Below are 19,246 nucleotides of genomic sequence, written 5' to 3'. Positions count from 1 at the left end.
GCTGATATTGCTTGTGTTATTATGCTGGTCGATTTTGTAACGATTTACTAATTCCTGCAATAAAAATATATTTAAAAAAAAAAAAAAAATTGTTGTGAACTTCAAACATCCCCAACATGTGGCCACTGCTCTCTTAAGAGCTTCGTCACTGATACATAACGAGAGTAGTATTTGTGTTCGACCTTTGGGGTACTTCTATGCTCATCTCTGTCATAACCCCCCCCCAACAAAGGCTGTTTAGCCCAGTGGCTGAAACTCAGACTCAGGTTATGGATACCCGCTTTCAGTATAATATTGTTAATTCGAGAGGACTTGGAAACGTTACCAACACACAGAACAGACCTAATTTTCTGGGCCAACCTAAGCCTGGGTTTAACATCAACACACAGAATCGGTACGACCTTTTATCTGGCCTGGATATGTGCGACTGACATGAGATCCCTGTGGGTCAGGGCATCTCAATCTCAGATGAATTGGTACCCACTCTGAACTCACAGGATAAAAATTGTGGTAGCAATGTTGTCTCGTGGAATATTGCGGGGTTGGCTGCAAAAATGGCAGACACAAACTGGGTCAATTACATAAAGCGATTTAATGTTATCTGCCTACAAGAGACATGGCTGGTCGAATGTGATCTTTTTTTAGAAGGGTACAAGGCCTTCTACGTCCTGGCCACACCATCATTAAGAGGCAGAACCAAGGGTGGACTGGTGATTTTTGTTTCTATCCTTGTTACCTGTAAAATCAGTAGAATTGATGCAAATGATCCTGGTATGATGGGTTTGGTTTTAAACGGGGAACACTGCCGAGTATGTTTAGTGAATTTTTATAATGCTGCAAATGTCACCTCAGTATCTAACCCCATATCTGTTCTGCATGCTTTTCTCACCTCCTCTCTAAAGGATTTTAATCATAATCTTATGATTGTGGGGGATCTCAATGTTCATTTGTGTGGAGACCCCCTGCACAAATGCATAAATGACTTAAGATGTGATCGTATGGAGGGACTCCACCTGGATCATACAATGGCTGGGGAATTATGCAATGCTCTTCTTGATAACTTGGATCTCTCCCTGGCCATGACTCTCAGGGACCCATTTAAATGTTTTGATACCCCTACCTTCAAGGGGCACGGGAGGGGCACCTTTATTGATCATATGCTGTTGTCAGTGACACTGCTGCCTTTTCTGGATTCCTTTGATATTGTTCCGAGCGAATTCAGTGACCATAATCCTTTAACAATCCTTCTGAAGGGACCTTGGTTTACTAAGGAAAAACAGATATGTAACTCCGGGAGGCTGGACACCACAGATGGGAGGCGGCGACTTAAATGGTCAATGGTGACTCCAGATTTATTGTATAAAAACATTTTAGATACATGTACTGAGGACATCGTGAACTGCACTCAGGTGGGGGCAGACCCACGAAGGGTTCTCACTGCTTATCAAAATTTGTCGGAGAAGGTGTCAGAACTGATGTTGGTCCCAGTAAAGACGAGTGTGGAAAAATGCGGGCCAAGATGGTTCAATCATGATTGCTCCAAAGCTGCTCGTAACCTCAGGCTAGCACTGGCAGCTATTCCGAGAGTGCAGGAAAATGTCAAACTGTGCCGCAGAGAATATAAGTCCATTCTTAAATCCCATAAGGAGTCGCTAAGAATAGAAGCATGGAATGAGTTACTTGATCCCTCTACCTTAAAATCCAGCACCAGATTTTGGACAATAATTAAAAAACCATTCCTGGCAGAAAACCCAGGTAATGGTCTGGATTGCTGTATTACTAAGGAAGAGTGGGAACTACACTTCAAACAATTATACTCCTCTGGGTTACCTGTTACAACTGAGAAATTGCTTGATGCTAGGGAATGTACTATTAGGTTTACTAATGGTGAAGTCATGGTGGCCATTGAAGGACTTACTGCTAGAAAAGCCCCACGGCCTGATGGGATCCCCCCAGACTTATATAAGTCTGATCCACACTTCTGGGCGCCCATCCTGGCTGCAGTATTTAATGCAGCTGCCAAAGTGGGCTGTCCTATCTCCTGGGGACTATCAACGATTGTTCCCGTCTTTAAAAAAGGAGATAAGGGCAGTCCTCACTGCTACCGGCCAATTTTATTAATTGCCTCCATGGTCAAAATTATGGGGAGAATTCTACTACAGAGAATAACATGCTGGGCGACGGAAAATAACATCATGTCGATCTCCCAGTATGGTTTCTGTGGGGGGCGCGCCACCATAACCCAGTGCCTTAACCTCTTCCTTGTATTGAGCAAATATACCATTGTGCAGAGGGGAACTGTCCATCTTGCCTTCATGGACCTTTCCTCAGCCTTCGACTGTGTTAACAGGGGGGGGCTGTGGAGGTCCATGAGGGAGAAAGGTGTGGACTCAGGGATAGTTGACTTTCTGGTGGATATGCACAGTAACACCAGTGCTAATGTCAGATATTCTGTAAATGGGGACACTACGGGAAATTTTGACATAAAGAAGGGAGTGCGTCAGGGTTGCATTCTTGCCCCCTTCCTTTTTAATTTGTACATTAACGATTTAGATGATTATTTACAGAATGTACAGGCAGACTGCCCTAGAGTTGGCAGGCGGGGCATTCCAGTTCTTTTATACGCAGATGATGCGGTTTTAATCTCAAGAATGGAGAAGGGACTCCAGGCGCTTTTAAATGCTTTTAACACTTTTATGTCTGACTGAAATCTTTTGGTCAACAACTCCAAATCATACATAATGCATGTTGGCCATAAACCCAAAAAGAATTTTATTTTTAAATTGGATGATGTCCCAATACCAGTCACAGAAACATTTTCATACCTTGGTGTCTTGTTTGATACCAAGCTTAACTGGGGTCCACACCTGGCCAGAAAGAAAGGTGAACTGACAAGGGCCAATGCTTCTGTTTTTAACTTTGCGTCAAAACTCGGTAAGAAGCCAACCAATGCAATGATTAAGCTTTACAATGCCAAATCTGTTGCTACAGCTGCATATGGTAGCGAACTTTGGGGATATCTGGCTGGAGAACAGTTGCAGGTTGTTGAAAACAATTTCCTAAAACGTCTACTTTGTGTCCCCACCAGTACACCCAACCTGGCAGTACATGAAGAACTGGGAATCCAGTATCTAAGTGATACTTTTTCCATAAGGCCTCTGACTTGTTGGGTGAAACTGTGGATAAATCAGGACATACCTCTTACCCATCTGATTGTAAGAGATCTTGTATCTCAGGATAAATATATGTGTGTCCCCTGGTTAAAATATCTGAAAAATTGTTTTTCAAGGCTAGGTCGCCTGAATTTGTTTGAAAATCCTAGCGGAATTGTAAAGGGGGATATAACAGCAATCAAACAAGCCTTCTATAAGGATAAGCTGGCTCAAAGGGAAAGTGAGGAGCTTATGAAACCAAGAATTAGGAAATATGTGATGTTAAAAACCTGTGAAGGCATGGAGCCTTATCTAATGAGTAATTTCACCTCTCATGAGAAATTCCTGTTGACCAGGTTTAGATTTGACATCTTCCATCATCTTTTAATTCGACCGAAGTCAGACATTTTTAATAAGGTTACAGCACCCTGTGGCTGCGACGAGAAGTCTCCTCAGGATATGCTGCATTTTATGTTTTTATGTAGGTTTTATGAATACCCCCGCAAACGTTATCTTGTTGCACTTTTAAGGAAACTTAATTTTAACCAAATTAAACCTGCCTTTTTTTATCTGCAGCTTTTGCACAGCGATAGTGTTTTACAGGTTAAAGAATTTCTAAAATTAACCGTCAAATTAAGGAATTGCTTAGATCAATGATGTTGTACTTACCTTCTGCACTTTACCATGTATTTGGTTCAATTAATTGGCAATGGGCTACGTGTAATATGATTTTTTTTTTTTTTTTTTTTGTGTGTGACTATGAATTATTGTAATAGTATGAATAATGTTTTTAATGATATTGCATATATGTGTACTTTTATGGTGTGAAATATAACCGAATAAAGTCTCTATTGAATTGAATTGAACCCCATTCCGGACTATCCAGTTTAGAGGGCACTCCAGCTATATTCCTGGAGAGGATTTGCAGACTGGCAGGGCCTACTTGGTTTGTTGAGCTGAGGGGGCGGTTTATGGCTTCATTCTCTTGACTGCCCAAAGGGAGATGGCAGTACTCCATTCGCTGCAGTGTACTTGCTCTATTAACTGGGTCGTAAGCGCCCTTTGGATTATGTGAGGTATTTACTACATCCCTCTGAACTAAGTTGGAGGTCTGTGTATCCTGATGTAAAGGATTATGGGTCGGTAGATTAATAATAGCTGTCTTATGTATACTCCTAGTTAGCCAGTACTTTCCTGCCTCACTTTCCATATCCAGCCCCAGGTTCTGCTTAGAAAATATTCTCCTCTGTATGCTTGTCCTTCGCTGTATCCCCTCCTCTCTAGGATGATTGGCTAATTCTTGTGGGGGCTCCTCACTCGCGAGTCAATCTACCGACTCCAAAGGATTGAATCTATTTTCTACCGGAATGTTGAAGAGTAAGGGGTATGGTTGACCCTGGCCTAATGGGGAGAAATGGTTTTCGTGCTGCCATTCCCCCTTTCAATGACCATATCTATTTCTTGCCGGTGGAATAAGGCCAGGGGGATAAAAGTAGCCTAATGGCAAAGAGCTAATACTACCGCTGTTGCTCTGGTAAAAACGATCTAGAAGGGATTCGACAAGTACTGTGTTTTTGAAGTTTATCACAACGCAGTCACCAGTATTGTCTTTTGGTCTCCAGCCCACCCTGCGAACCATGATGATTTAATGTCTCTATATGAGAGTTGTTTGTCGTTAGCTAGCCACTGTGTGCATTTATTTCTTAATTCAAGATATGGCTCTCTGCTCCCCTTTTTCAACTCCGGGACACCCAATAGTGTGACTACATAATGGGTTGAGTCCGGGGCAATATTTATGGATGGTAGAATTAGCCCTAGGTCTTGCGTGCCCCCTTCTGAGACTTTAAAAAAAAAATCTTTTTATTAAACAATGCAGGTGGGTTGGTCATTACATACAGTAAATCATTAATTACAGTTGTGTCACTGACTCGCAAATCAAGCAGCTACTTCATACATTGTCTCAGTCGGGTAAGACAGGATGGTCGTTGTTTATACACATCAGGGTGTCAATCGTCAGGGGAGGGGACATATGGGGGCTCACAAATATTACCACGATAAATATTCCATTTAGTCCAGAACGCTATCCATTTTCAGGGACAGCCACGTGCTACATATACCGTTTTCTCCCGTACCATACACCAGTCTATATCCTTCTTCCGGGCGTTCAGAGTCGGTGGTGTTGCTGCTCCCCACAGACGGGCGATATTCCGCTTAGCTACCATCTGACCAAGCGTTGCCCAGAGTTTGCCCTTGGTGTCCAAGTCCGTGGGCTCCCAAACATTTAGGAGACACCTTTTGGCTTCAAGTCGAATTTCCACGCCCCATAATGCGCTCATACATTCATGAACTTTTTCCCAAATGTTGTGGATTAGTGGACATTCCCAGATAATGTGTAGAAAGGACCCCTCAAGGACGCAATGTCTTTTACACCGCCCCTCTTCACTCCTGCCCATCAATACCAATCTAGGACCGGAGAGGTGCACTCGATGTAAGATCTTTAATTGGATCAGCCTCAGTTTTGCTGAGATGGCGACATCCTTTGGTGAGGAAAGTGCTTCCTGCTATTCCTCATCGTCCAATTCCAGACTGTCCCACCCACATTTCTCCCTCAATGATGTTAGAGGTGCCAGATTGTTGTGTATTAGCTTTTTGTATGTGAGGGAGATAGCTTTGTCCGGTAGGTATCCATCGAGCAGTCTGTCTTCTAGAGGAGACGACTCCGGTAGGGTGGACCCCACCGGAATGATAGCTTGGAGGGACTGTCCGACCTGCACTTACCTGAAGTATTCCGATTCGGCTAACTCATGTGTCTGCTGTAGTGAAGCAAATTAGACAAATCCGTTTTGCCCCCAGAGGTCCCCAATTCGCGAGAGCCCTATTAGGTCAAATTTGTCAAACCCTTAGTTCGACCCAGTGTACCCAGGCATTCGGAGTCCCATAGTGGAGTGGCAAGTGTGAATTTTTTGGCCCACCCTAGGCTGCGGTTTACCGTGTGCCAGAGCGGAACTGAATGTTACGTGGGTGCTGTTGGGAAATGTTTGTTGGGTCTGGAATAAAGCACCCTTGTGAAGCTACCACCTGGGAGTACCCATTTGTCCATCCTGTAACCCGCGTCATCCCCACTGCGGTACGTGCATTGGTTGATGGCTGAGAAGTGTGCCGCCCAGTAATATTTTTTAATGTCAGGGATTGCTATACCTCCATCGTACCAGTCGAGCGTTGGTTTGTGAAGTGATATACGTGGTTTGCCGTCCCACAGTAGGTCTCTTTGGGTGGTTTCGATGTCTTTAAAAAACCTCGGTGTGACTGGGTATGGTAAGTTCTGGAGGGCATAAAGGAAACGGGGCAGTGCCATCATTTTAAAGAGGGCTGCTCGTCCCAGTAGAGAAAGTGGCAGTGTCTTCCAGGTAGCTGTGTCTCACTTGAACCTCTGCAGGGGTGGGAGGAGATTTCGTTCATAGCGGATTTTAGCATCTGTTGTAATGAAAATACCTAGGTATTTTAATCCGTCCGTTACTGTTTGAATCGGGCTTTCTTTTGTACTGTGGGGTGTTCACCGTGCAAAACGTATAACAGTGATTTGCTCCAGTTAATTCTTTAACCAGAGTTTCTCCCAAAACTTGTGAAAATATCTAGGACCACCCTTATTGACTTCCGAGGGGAGGCAAGATATAGGAAGATGTCGTCGGCATATAATGAGTTTCGATCGTCCCATTCTCCGACCCATCTAAAACCCCTGATGGAAGGATCCCTCCATATCCAGGCTGCAAGCGGTTCGAGGGACAGAGCTAAGAGTAGGGACGAGAGGGGACATCCCTGCCGCGTCCCCCTGCCAAGAGCGAATATGTTTGAGATTTTGTTGTTTACTACCACTTGGGACAGTGGTTCTGTGTAGAGGAGCCGCACCCAACCGATAAAATTGGGGCCGAAGCCCAACTTTTTAAGGACCGCTATCAGATATGCCCATTCGAGCGTGACGAACACCATTGTTGCGTCTAGCGATACCACTATTGCATTTTCTTGGATGGTGGCATAACACCCTAATACTCCATGGAGTCTTCGCAAGTTAAGTGCAGGGTTTTAGTGTGGTATAATGGCAGATTGGTCGGAGTGAACTACTTTATTACTTGCCTTAGCCGGTTCGCCAGTAGATTTGCAAGTAATTTGGGCTCCGCATTTAATAAGGAGATGGGTTCATACGAGGTACATTCATCTTTTGGTTTCCCTGCTTTGGGAATGGCCACCAGTGTGGCGATACGTTGGTCCCGTGGGAGTACTCCCAGTTCTTTACTGTCTTAAAACATGTTCTTCAGATAAGGGGCCAGTTTGTTGGCCTTGAATTTGTATAGCTCAATGGGCAGACCATTTGGGCCTTGGGCTTTTCGCGGCCGAAGATCTCTGATCGCCGTAGCTAGCTTGTCGTTGGTAAGTGCACGCTCTAATTCCTCCGTTTCGGAGTCGGTGAGGATGGGCAATGGGATATCTGCAAGTAGTGCAGAGGAGTCCTCCTCCGGTAGTTACGAACCACTCCAATACACTTGTTCGAAGTGGGTGGCAAATTTGTGTACTATATCGTGGGGTTCTGTCAACATAGCACCCGAACTACTCTTGAACTCTGGTACTAGTCTTTTCGCCCGTTCTTTTTTGTCGAACCAGGCAATCAATTTGCCCGCTTTGTCCCCTTGGTCGTATAGGCGTCCGTCCCTGTCTCTCGCTAGGGTTTTGGCAGCGTCAGTTGCCAGTGCTTTGTATTCAGCCTCCTTGAGCTGCATTCTGTGGAGAGAAGCTTGGACGTCACCGTCTTTTGCTGCCTCCTCAAGGCGAAGGAGGTCATGTTTGATAGTAGTCATTGGTTTATTTTTTTCCTTGCACCACCAAGCTATGGCCGAGAGGGTACGCCCCCTGATCACTGTTTTAAACGCCTCCCATAGGGTAGTAGGGAAGTCAACTGTGCCTTCGTTTTCTTGGAAATATTGATCAAGGGTTCGGGTGAGCACAGCTTTGATTTCTGGGTTGCGGAGATACCATGGGTTGATGGGTGCTACACAGCCTACCCTTTTTTCTCCAATTGTAGGTGGACCAACAGAGGGGAGTGATCAGAAATGCCGCTTGCCAAGTGTTTGATGTCTCGCATAATCGTATTTTGTTGTATAGGCATGTAGATATAGTCTATTCTAGAGAATGTGTGGTGAGACCCCGAGAAGAATGTGTATTGGTGGAGGTCAGGACGGCGCATTCTCCAGAGGTCTGTAAGGCCAAAAGCCTCAATGAAGTTGGCGAGCCAGTTGTGCCCAGTGCTAATGTCTCGGGCGGGTGTCGGTCGAGCATGCCCGATACAACTGCATTGAAGTCTCCCCCCCAGTATGAGTTGCCCCTCAGGGAGGGAGTGTATGAATGCCCCAAAATCTTTATATGATTATGTTTGGAGACCTGGCAGAATATATACCACTAGTCGCGTCAAGGTTTGCCCTTCCCAGTGTTCCGAGACAGCCGCGAAGCGCCCCAGTTGGTCAGTCCAGGTGTGTTTGATACTGAGCGAAAAGGTACGTTTAAGTAGGATGCCTACCCCTCAGGACCCAGAGGTGAAGCCAGCATGTGCCACCATTGTGTATCCCCATCTGTTTAGTGCCTTACAGTTGTTACCGATTAGGTGTGTCTCTTGGAGTAATGCGACATCCGGGGAGTGGCGCTTTATGTGTTGGAAAACTATGCTTCTTTTCACCTTGTCCCCCAGCCCGTTGACGTTCCGTCTCTGGAGTTTTAGACTCTTATCCCACTGCATACTCATTTTTACAGAGAACAGATCTGTCAAACCCGCAAATCACATAACACAACCAAATCATGAAATGTCGTTTCCTGCATGACCAATAATCACCCCCAAGTCCCCCCAACTTCCATGAAAAAAGATTACAGTAAGACTGAAAATACAACACCCCCAATGCCAACCCCCCTCCCTGCTACCCTGCCACATAGGTTTAAAACTACCCACATCCCCAACTAGCAGAATGCCTATTGCCCGAGAAAAAGTCAACAGTTACGGGGGAATATGGGCTAGTACCAACTCTGGCCGCCAGAGGCCTACCCCCATCCATCAATAAAGATGTCAGGTTGAGGACCCCAAAGTCTTACCGGACCAGCGCCTCATGACATACCCCCCCCTCAGCAGTGGTATAGTGTCTCTACTTTCGTATACTCCGTGTATTTCAGCTGTGTTGCGGTGTCTTCCCTATAAATACCTCAATCCGTCCCAGCTAGGTGAACGATTGCTGATCGTGTCGGGTCTGGTCCCCTGTGACCGTCGTCTACAGTGGGTACGGAGTGTGCATAGGTGTGAAGGGGAATGTGGCAATGCTCGCAGGTATCCAGGGATGTTACCGCTACTCTCTCTGGTAGCAGTTGTCACCGCCACCCACTAACCGCGTTGTAGGGCCGTCCTCCCCGTCACACGTGTAAATCAATCCAAAGTGTCCAGTAGATCTTGACCGTCTCCAGAGCATTTTGGGACTCCCCTTTATCTCTGCCCCTGCTTGATTACCCCGAAACTTCCATACACAAACCACACAGACAAAAAGATCTATATATATGTCTATGACCATGTCATGAGTGATGTAATATGTGAGGTCATAAGCAGTGCATTGCGATGGCGTAAGTTATAGTTAGCTCGGGTAACTCTAACTGCTGAATTTCAATGGTTTTGTACTAGAGGAATCTGAGCCTAACTATAACTTCCCTGCAACCTTTGTTTTTTTCAGTGAATTTCTAAGGGTTAACTCAATTAAAATGTTTCTATGTTGCTGGGTGTGAAAGGAATGTCATGCTTTAAAACTGCATAGTTTTTGGTGAAGCTGTGGATGGTGGAGGCAACGCTCCTTGCGTGCTCCACATCCGTGTAGCCTGAAGAATAAATCCTACTTTGAAGACGTTGTGACTCCAGCATCTTTCCTACAAATGTGTGGTGGCTATCTGGCTACATTGTTTGCATGGTTACATGGTCTGTAGTTACTTGAGATCATTTAACCGGTGAATTTCAGCTTTGTTTTTGTTAAAATAGTATATTGTACCTAACTATATGTCACCTAAATATAACATCACTTCAACCTTTGGGTTTTTTCAGTGAATTTCTAAGGTTTTTATTAATGCAAAGTAAAATATTATCAAACCTAGCTACAAAGTTAGGTTTGATAATACCCATTCGGTCCAAAGCCTCCGAGATCGTCTCCAGCGTACCCCAGGGATCCTCCCTCAGCCCGACACTGTTTAACATTTACATGGCCCCGCTTGCACACTCCGCCCGACAGCACGACCTCAACTTAATCTACTACGCTGACGACACTCAACCGATCCTCTCCCTCACCAAGGACCCCATCACCGCCAAAGCCAACCTCCTCGAAGGAATGAAGGCCGTCGCCGACTGGATGAAGACCAGCCATCTGAAGCTGAACTCTGACAAGAGGGAGGTCCTCATCCTCTGCTCCAACCCCTCAGCCTGGGACGACTCCTGGTGGCCATCTGCACTGGGAGCAGTCCTGACACCCACCGACCACACACACAACCTCGGAATCATCCTCGACTCAACGCTCTCAATGACCAAGCAAGTCAACGCCGTTTCCTCCTCCTGCTTAAACACCATCCGCATGCTATGCAAGATCTACAGATGGATCCCGACAGATACAAGAAAGAGGTCACCCAGGCCCTCATCAGCAGCAGGCTCGACTACGGAAATGCTTTCTATGCGTGAGCCCCGACCAAGCTCATCAAGCGACTACAACGCATCCAAAACGCCTCAGGGCCACTGATCCTCGACGTACCACGCCACGACCACATCACCCCCCACCTGAGAAATCTGCACTGGCTCCCCATCAACAAGAGGATATCCTTCAAGCTCTTCATCCACGCACACAAGGCACTCCACAAGACCGGCCCAGCCTACCTCAACAGACGGCTCTCCTTCTACATCCCCAACCGCCAGCAACGCTCCACCGACCTCTCACTCGCCACCGTCCTGCGCATCTGAAGAACAACCACTGGTGGGAGATCCTTCTCCCACCTCGCCACCAAGACATGGAACACCCTCCCACTAAGCCTTCGACAGACCCAAGACCTGCTGACCTTCAGGAGGATGCTCAAGACCTGGCTGTTAGATCAGTATCCCTACACAGCGACTTGAGACCCTCGCAGGTATGTAGTGCGCTTTACAAAATGACTGTTGATGATGATGATGATGAACGTCTCTTTAACCTTTGTTTTTTTCCTGTGAATTTCGATTTTTTTTTAACATAAAGTAATAATTTATTACCATGCATAACGCCAACCCCACTCTTTGCAGCCAGGCCCTTTGACCAACCCATGCAGTCAACCAACTTCACGCGGTACAGAGCCTTCGGCCATGTCCTGCGTGATGTTGACCGTGGCCCTGGTACTGCACCCAACACCTCTGCTGAGCACAGGGCTTGCGCGGCAGAGGGTTGGGCACAGGGCATGGTGCCAAAAATCCCACAGGCCTGCATGGTTGAATATAAGGGGTAGAGAGCGTGCTTCTAATGGGGCATTAGAAGCATCCCCGTGGGCACACCTTTTACCCCTCTGTACGAAAAGAGGGTTCTTGACATCATGTTAGTGTTGTGTATTTTTCATGTTTTATTCACATGTTTTCTTTTCAACTTTCTTTTTAACTTTTTTTTAAAATCAATTTCAGTTGTCAATCAATTGTAATCCATTCAATTCATTTTAGAAATACAGCATTATTTTTGATCCAATGCATTTCGGGCATTTACAAACTGCCCTTCATCAGGGAACAATACTATAAAAAAAAGTAAAAAATGAAATCACAAACATTGTACGATCTAAGTATTCCTTACACTCACCTAAAACCAATGTGTTTGTTATAAGTTCTGGGAACTATGTGTGTCACGCCATCTAGTATACCAGTACCATGCGTTTTACTTGCCACCTTATATGACTTTACATCCCGTGTAAATTCATTGATTGGCCATAAAGCCCACTCACATGCCGGTTCTGCCGCATAACGTATCACCAAATAATCGAAAGCTATCCAAAGCAAAAGCAGTAAACAAAGCGTTAGGAGTAAAGCTCTGATGTCAAGGAACTTCGTTTTCACCAAAACGTCTATTTAATGCCAGTCCTCTATGTCCAAACACTAACCTGGTATGATGTCGCTTGTCAAACGCTTTTTCGAGTGTAAACCAAACTTTCACCGACATACTATGGGAACCATCTTAGTTTTATCCATAACACCGCTCATTGGTCAATGTTCCGATCACATGGTATAAAAATGGAAAAGCTACTCAGTATACAATCTTAACCCCTTCGACGCTCATGACGAGCTGGGCTCGTCATGAGGTAGCCTCCTCGCACGCTCATGACGAGCCCAGCTCGTCATGTAAAGTGCGGTTTTAAAAAACTCAGCACAGGAGCAGAATTCCGCTAGCGCGCATGCGGTTAAACCATGGGTGTAAACATTAACGCTCGGAAGATCTCAATATTTTACTATATACATTACACGCTGGAACTTACGACGGTGATCACGAAATAAGAATAAAAATAAAAATAAATGATAAGGCGACCTTGGGGTTCGAACCCTGCGGTGTCAAAAAAAAAACTCTGGGAATGCCTAAGGGATGAAGCTAACATGAATGTTGTGTTTCAGGTGCATAAAACATAGACACTAAACTGTTTCAACTTCTGAAATAGATCGTACATTTGTTAAAACAAAACAGTATTTACAAATTACAGTATTTATGAATTACGCAAGAATCAGTTTTTAGCACCAATGCAACTTCATACTTTCATAGATAGCATGATAGTTCTATGCGGTCATTGAGCCCGTTGGGCTTGTGTGTACAGTTTCTGAATCCAAAAGTTCTCTCTTTGTAAGAGGTATTTCGTGTTGTCTCTCCCTTCCTTCTTATTCGCAGTCTCAAGTATGATCAATTTTAACTGTGATACGTTCTGTTGTGCCTCCACGAAATGTGCGGCAACTGTTGATTTCATGTTCTTTGTCCGTATGTTCGATTTATGTTCAATCAATCTGTTTTTTATGCGTCTCTCTGTCTTTCCGATATACAATTTTCCACATGGGCATTTCAAAGCGTAGATAACATTAGCTGTATCACATGTCGCGTTTGCCTTTAGTTTGATTTCATGTCCTTTCATAGGGTGATTGTTCTTGTTTCCCTTGATGATATTATTGCAATTTCCGCAATTTAGACAAGGTTTTGTTCCTTTGAATACCTCCTGGCTTGTGGGTTTGTCTTTTAGCATTTCTCCTATGTTACGGGCTCTTGTGTAGGCGAATAATGGTGCTCTTTCAAAAATGATATTGAAGTCTGGTTCAAGGTTTAGAACTGACCAGTTTTTGTTAATAGTTTATTTGAATCGTTCACTCAACATTGAGAATTTTGAAACAGCCACTAGTCTGGTTTCTTCAGCCTTTTTTCTGGGTTTCAATAGTTCTTCTCTTTCTATTGAGTTTACTCGTTTCCTTGATTCCTCAATGATATGTTCAGGTTATCCTCTTTTGGAGAATCTCATTGCCATTTCATCCATTCTAAGTTGTAGTTTGGATTTGTCGGAGGTAATTCTTTTGACTCTCGCCATTTGAGAGAAAGGTAGATGTTTTTTTAAACTTTGGTTGTAAAAGCTTTGGTAATAGAGCATATTATTTCTATCTGTGTTTTTCTTGAATATGTCCGTCTCAAAACCATTGTTAGTGACTGAAATCTTTACATCCAGAAATGTAACCTCTACTTCCGAAATGTCCCAAGTTAATTGTATCCGTTCGTCTATTCTGTTGAATTCAATAAGTTTTTCCTGGAGTTTCTCTTTTGAGTTTTTCCAAATTATAAATATGTCATCTATGTATCGAATTATTAGTTTCAAATTGTCCTGCCAGTCCATTTTGGTGAAAATGTGTGTCTCTTCGTAGTCCTGCATAAATATGGTGGCGTATACCGGTGCCACTGAATTGCCCATGGCCGTTCCAACCAATTGTTCATACCACTCATCTTTATAGCAAAAGTAGCTTTGGTACAAAGTAAATAGCATCAGTTCCATGAGGAACATCTGAAAAGGTAATTCCAAATCCGAGTTAAGTAGAGCCTTTTCCACCGCCTCTATCCCCAATGCATGGGGTATTGAAGTATAAAGTGAACGAACATCGGCTGTGCATAGAATCAGTTTTTCATCCGGTTCTATTGGTACTGTGTCAAGCTTCAATAAAAAGTCAGTGGCGTCTTTAACAAAAGTCTTCATGTTTTTAACTATGGGCTGGAGATATCTGTCAAGTAGTTGTCCGATTGGTTCATGTAAACTCCCACAAGTTGAGACGATTGGACGTAAAGGTGGATCATACAGGTTTTTGTGAATCTTCGGTATCATATATAGTACCGGACTCCTAGGGTTGGTTTTTATCAGAAAATTCTTAGTTTTGTCATTGATTGTTCCCATGTCATAAGCTTTCTCAATGATGTCCTTCAGGGTTCTCATGTATTCCATAGTTGGATTGCCATCCAGCTTCCTGTATGTGTTCGTATCCATTATGTGCTCTTTGACTTTCTGCTCGTACATTGTGGTGTTCATAATAACTATCCGCTTTGGTGCACGTGATCTCCTGGTTGGCCGCTAGTTTTCTTAGAGTGTCTAAATCCTTTTGAGTAATGTTTTTTTTGGTGCGTACTCCATATTTGAACTTCGACAAATCCTGTTTTACCAATTTTTCAAAAAGATCCAAAGTCTTATGGCTCACTGGCGCCTGAAAGGTACTGGTTGTTCTTAAACCCAATAGTTGATCCGGTGTCTGTGTGTCACTTTTTGGTAAGACGTTCTCAAAAAAGTGCCTTAACTTTAATTTGCGCATAAGCTTAAAGAAGCTTACTTCCAATTCTAATGCGTCAGTGGTTGTAGTTGGTACAAATGATGTTCCTCTTTGTAAGAGATCTCTTTCATGTGGGCTCAGTTCATAATTGCTGATATTGATGACTAATTGTTCTGTACTACTTTCTTTTTCTGTTCCTTGTCCTTCTTGGGCATGGTTGTGCTCCTGGTATTCGGTGCTTCTCTGTCCTTTTCTTTTTCTTTTGCCTTTTCCCCGCATTGGTCTCCTTTTTGGGCTTGACCCCGATCTAAAAAAGCACTTTTCTCTGTGGTAACACTGGTGGTTGGTTGCTCAGTTTGAGAAGTATCCCGAGTTCCAACTGTTGGTTGAGTTCTTTGTGTTCTTTGCGAGGTTTCGCTCCCTGATGAGGAGGTATCCGTGTATTGAGAGTATGGTCGATTTCTTCTTTTTTGGGCGTAGATCTCAGCCCAAGTATGAACTTCCCCGAGTTTATAATCGAGAGTATCCCTCTTGTATTTACAAATTTTTCTCTCATTGATGTCCTTCGAGTGTCTATCCATTTGTTCTTTGATATCCTCTAAAATCTTTGATAATTCGTCTTCTGACATCAAATTTGCTAGGTCTGTTGATACCTCCGTAATCTCTTTGGTTAGTTCCTCTAGGATTACTGATAACTCTTCCACGATTAAAAGAATGAGGTCCAAAGAACACTTGTTTAAAATTGCGAACCATTTGTCCTGGAAGTTCTTCGAGTTTTTGCACAACGATGGTTTCAGGGCAATTCTTAGGCCCCTCGGTATACGTGATGATCGGTGATATTTTATTAAAGTGCTCGCATGTAATTATTGGTTAATTCGTCTTTTAGAAAGATATATTAATTGTTTTATGCTGTGTTCCTTGGTGCGGCTTGTAGATTCTTGCGAAATTTCTTCCCTAATAATAGAGTATATGCGATTGGCTTCATCTTCTTTGTAAGCAAAAGTATCCGCCCTAGCTTCTGTACTCCTCGAAATTTCCTCGTAGTTACTCATGTTTTGTTGCGTGCTGCTTGTCTCTGGGACGAGAGAAATCGATTTGCAATAGATATTTGAGGCAAGTGCACCGCTGTGTTTTTTCCTGTTTTACAAATATTTTAAATCTATGGGTGCTCCACAGGAGGCGTCTGACGTCCTAAGGCGCTTATACTGAATGAAGAAAAGAGCGTGCTTCTAATGGGGCATTAGAAGCATCCCCGTGGGCACACCTTTTACCCCTCAGTACGAAAAGTATATACTAGATGGCGCGACAAACATAGTTCCCAGAACTTATAACAAACACATTGGTTTTAGGTGATAACATAAGATTCAAAATAGTAGCACGTAGTGTAAGGAATACTTAGATCGTACAATGTTTGTGATTTCATTTTTTACTTTTTCTTTTTGGTATTGTTCCCTGATGAAAGGCAGTTTGTAAATGCCCGAAATGCATTGGATCAAAAATAATGCCGTATTTCTAAAATGAATTGAATGGATTACAATTGATTAACAACTGAAATTGATAAAAAAAAAGTTAAAAAGAAAGTTGAAAAGAAAACATGCGAATAAAACATGAAAAATACACAACACTAACGTGATGTCAAGAACCCTCTTTTCGTACTGAGGGGTAAAAGGTGTGCCCACGAGGATGCTTCTAATGCCCCGTTAGAAGCACGCTCTTTTCTTCATTCAGTATAAGCGCCTTAGGACGTAAGACGCCGCCTGTGGAGCACCCATAGATTTAAAATATTTATAAGACAGGAAAAAACACAGCGGTGCACTTGCCTCAAATATCTACTGAATATAAGGGGTATCGTTTTAAGTAAGGCAGAGCTACTGACTTTGTCAAAGGTTCAGTATGTATTCATTTATTTACTTATTTATACATTTTTGCATAGGCCACTTTACAATAAAACAGGTTTCATTACAAGAGGTACAAAGCTAGAAACAGTCATTACAAAATGCACAAAGTGGTGGGTCGAAACATAGGAACATTTGCTGTTTTCATTTGTTGCAAAGGCACGCATTATACACAGATTATAAGAGGAGGACGGTGGTGAAGGTAGTAGCAGCCAGGTTAGGCAAGGTGAGACAGAAATAGTGCAGTTAGACTCAGTCTTGGGTACTGGCATTATCTTGGGGAATATCTGGTAAGGGTACATTTGGCCAACATGTCCATGTAGCTGAAGAGTTTTCAGCTCTGTTTTGAAGATCAGCAAAAACGTGGTGGTAGGTAGATTCGGGGGCAAGGAGGTCCATATTTTAATCTCACTACCCGAGAAAGATTGTGCGATGAGTCGTTCATTTGTAAAGGTTAGAGGCTTCAACAACAAAGCTGCTACGATGGTCTGGTGCCTCCCGAAAGCTTCAGTTTCTTCACTAGGTAGGAAGGAGTGGATGTATACAAGGCCTTGTGGGTGATACAACAAGTCTTATAAATCATCCTGGCTTCTATGGGAAACCAGCAAAGAGTGACGAGCATTTGTGGGATATGAATGTTTCTTTTCACCCCATAGATGAAGTGTGCTGCTGAATGCAAAACTGATTTCAGAGGGGTAAGGTGTGTCTTGGATCGACCTGTTTGGTTTTCATGATGTTTTAAAGTAAGTGGTTCTCTTTGACAATGTCAAAGGTTTGCCAGGTGTTCTTTGCTATGCAGACCGTGTTCTGGACAGGCTGCTCATCTTGGCAAAGGAGCAAATTCACTTTGGAATCAAAATATTGTACAAACTCTTTTGCTTTCATGGAATGGTGATCAAGTATGATGGGAGCAGACATGGGAGGGCTGGTGGATGTTTTCTTCACATCTAAGAATTGTTTGGGTCGATTATCGACTGAGTCAAGAAGGAATCTGAAGTGATTTTATTTCTCATGAAATATGTGCCTCTGGAAAAGTGAACTTACATTGCGGAGGCATACCAGATTAGTGGTGGAGGGCATCTGTTTCCATTTCTTATACAGAGATTGCAAGGTTATGCTTTCCTAGTATAAGGCCTTATTGAACTACGGAACAGATGGTGATTTTTTGTTGTTTTTGCTTTGGAGTCTGGCTTCCTTGACATGCAGAACAGAAATTTTTCAAGCAGTGGGCAGTGAAACATTGACATCCGTATCGGGACTAATGGAGGGAGGTGCAGATTTCTTGAGTTTGTGGGTGTCTATGTTGGCGTCACAAAACCTCGAGGTCGCACTTTTTAGATAGCCTTTGGTCATGGCGTGAGAAAGTTATAACAAGAAAGGAAAAAGAAAGTGTTCATAACAGTCCAGCTGAATGTGTTCATCGACTGGGAGCAAGGTTATTTTTGAAAATATTATGTCAAGTATGGAGCCTTTCTTCTGCGTTAATTTAAGGTTGTGCTGCATCAGATCATTTGTGGAGATCAAGGTGGCAACTTGGTTGATTGCAGAATCTTCTGTGTTGACCTAGTGAAGATTAAAATCGCCTAGACAGATCGATTTGTTTTTACTGGTCACTTATGAGATCAATGTACTCCTTGGTTAAGGCTGAGTTCTCTCACCTTGTGGGTGATACATGGCATTAAATCTGAAAGGGGAGTTGTGTTTCACACATAGATCCACTGTTAAGTATTGCAGTGTGGAAAAAGAGCCATTGAGAAGCTCCTTGCAATGTAGGGCGTCTCTGAAGACAGCAGCCAGGCCTTTCCCAACTCTACCTACTTTGTCATTTCTGATGATGCAGTAGATTGTAGGAAGAAGGTGGTCAAATATGGTATGGGATGTGTCCTTGAACCAGGTCTTTGTGAGAATTTGTAGGTCTAAATTACAGTATGTAATAGTGTCAGAAATTTCAAGTTTGTGTCTCATTGCTGATCTGCATTTATGAAGCCTGCAACGTGAAGCCAATTTGTATGATTTGGTGTAAGGAGTGTCCGGGATTTTGCTTGCAATAGAGAGGGTATTTCTGTTGGCCAGTTTTTGCTTTGGGAGAGTCTGGTGTTTGGATCGAGTCAGGGAACTAATAATAGTTTGGTGTAGATTTGGGTTGTCTGGGGTAGTGACAGTAGGGGGGTTGATAATGTCTGGGTGTTGTGGGTTGCGAGTAGGCTTGCAATATCGGCTCAAGAGCGGTAGGGAGCGAATCTCTTGGGCAAGGGAGATGACTGCTCCTTGGTATTGAGTACTAGGGGTAATGTGCAGTTTGCTGGGGAAATAGAGAATTGAATGCAGTAGCTAGCCTACAGCTTAGGTGGGGGATAGTGTTATCA

At 43.5% G+C, this 19,246-nt stretch overlaps 1 protein-coding gene across 2 annotated transcripts in view; it reads left to right on the top strand.

The window, feature by feature from the left end:
* EXD3 (exonuclease 3'-5' domain containing 3) overlaps positions 1-19,246 on the top strand; it is a 2,383,304-nt gene that overhangs the window by 536,455 nt on the left and 1,827,603 nt on the right. The window lies entirely within an intron of this gene.

Source organism: Lissotriton helveticus, chromosome 5_1 (genome assembly GCF_964261635.1).
Source record: "Lissotriton helveticus chromosome 5_1, aLisHel1.1, whole genome shotgun sequence".
In the NCBI taxonomy this organism is placed as follows: domain Eukaryota; kingdom Metazoa; phylum Chordata; class Amphibia; order Caudata; family Salamandridae; genus Lissotriton; species Lissotriton helveticus.
Note: the sequence above shows the minus strand (reverse complement) of the source record. Positions and strands in the feature narration are given on the sequence as shown.